The 1,055-nt window shown below is 41.4% G+C and overlaps 1 protein-coding gene across 1 annotated transcript in view; it reads left to right on the top strand.

The window, feature by feature from the left end:
- The window catches only part of GFAP (glial fibrillary acidic protein), a 31,198-nt gene that overhangs the window by 14,962 nt on the left and 15,181 nt on the right, over positions 1–1,055 (top strand). The gene's annotated exons all lie outside the window — the stretch shown is intronic.

Below are 1,055 nucleotides of genomic sequence, written 5' to 3'. Positions count from 1 at the left end.
ATTTTCAGCTTGTGTGATTGGAGGATATCTGGATGCATATTATAAGATTGTCCTACATAAATGAGGAAAAGTTGAGGTGCCTTTATTATTCTTTTGTTCCATTCTTTGTTTCTATGGGGAATTTGCCAATGCAATATCACTGTCTTCCTTTTAAACAAATAAAACTAAAACTTAAAATAATAATAATAATAATAATAATAATAATAATAATAATAATAATAATAAAGGCAATGGCTGTTGAAAATAGCAATTCCAGTCCTAATAACCAATTGGTTTACACCCAACAAAATTAATGATACAGCAGACAGAAACAATCACAGAACCAGACAGAGATTATACAGACAAACAATAGGGAAGTGGAGACTACAGTGATAGAACAATACAGAAATGAGGATTTCACATCCCAGCTATTGATAAGGGAGTTCTTGCCAGACAGGATGCTATCACACTAAGTTTCCCTTTACATCTTCTAGGCTCTTCCCTTTCTCTGGAGGTGATAGGAATATCAGGACAGGATATCATGCGTCTGACAAAGTGGGTATTCACCCACGAAAGCTTATGCTCCAATACGTCTGTTAGTCTATAAGGTGCCACAGGACTCTTTGTCGCTTTTTACAGATCCAGACTAACACGGCTCCCCTCTGGTACAGGACAGGATTGTCTTCCTAACAGCCCAATAGCACCTTATTTCAATGTGACACGTTTGGAATGTGAGGATGTGACCATACACTTCCCAGCTTATGGCTGCCTCTGCTACTTAGCCGAAGGCCTTAGCCTAAGAACAGGGCCTCAGACTGTCACAGTACGAGAAGGCCCTTACACCGGCAGACAGTGATTTTGATTCTTTCTTTTATACCTCTATAACTAGCCAAGTGATAAGAATACACCTAAATTCTTAAAGTATAGGCCTTTGCAGACAGGCCTGAATATCTATATCCTAACATAAGTGTCTCCGTGAAGCGGGGGACTGGATGTGTGTGTGTGTGCGACAGAGGAGGGTCGGATGTGGGTGTCTGTGTGAAGAGGGCTACTCGGGGGGGGGGGGGGGGGGGGGG

This window comes from Terrapene carolina, unplaced genomic scaffold, assembly GCF_002925995.2.
Source record: "Terrapene carolina triunguis isolate 2854851 unplaced genomic scaffold, T_m_triunguis-2.0 Scaffold495, whole genome shotgun sequence".
Classification (NCBI taxonomy): Eukaryota; Metazoa; Chordata; order Testudines; family Emydidae; genus Terrapene; species Terrapene triunguis.
Note: the sequence above shows the minus strand (reverse complement) of the source record. Positions and strands in the feature narration are given on the sequence as shown.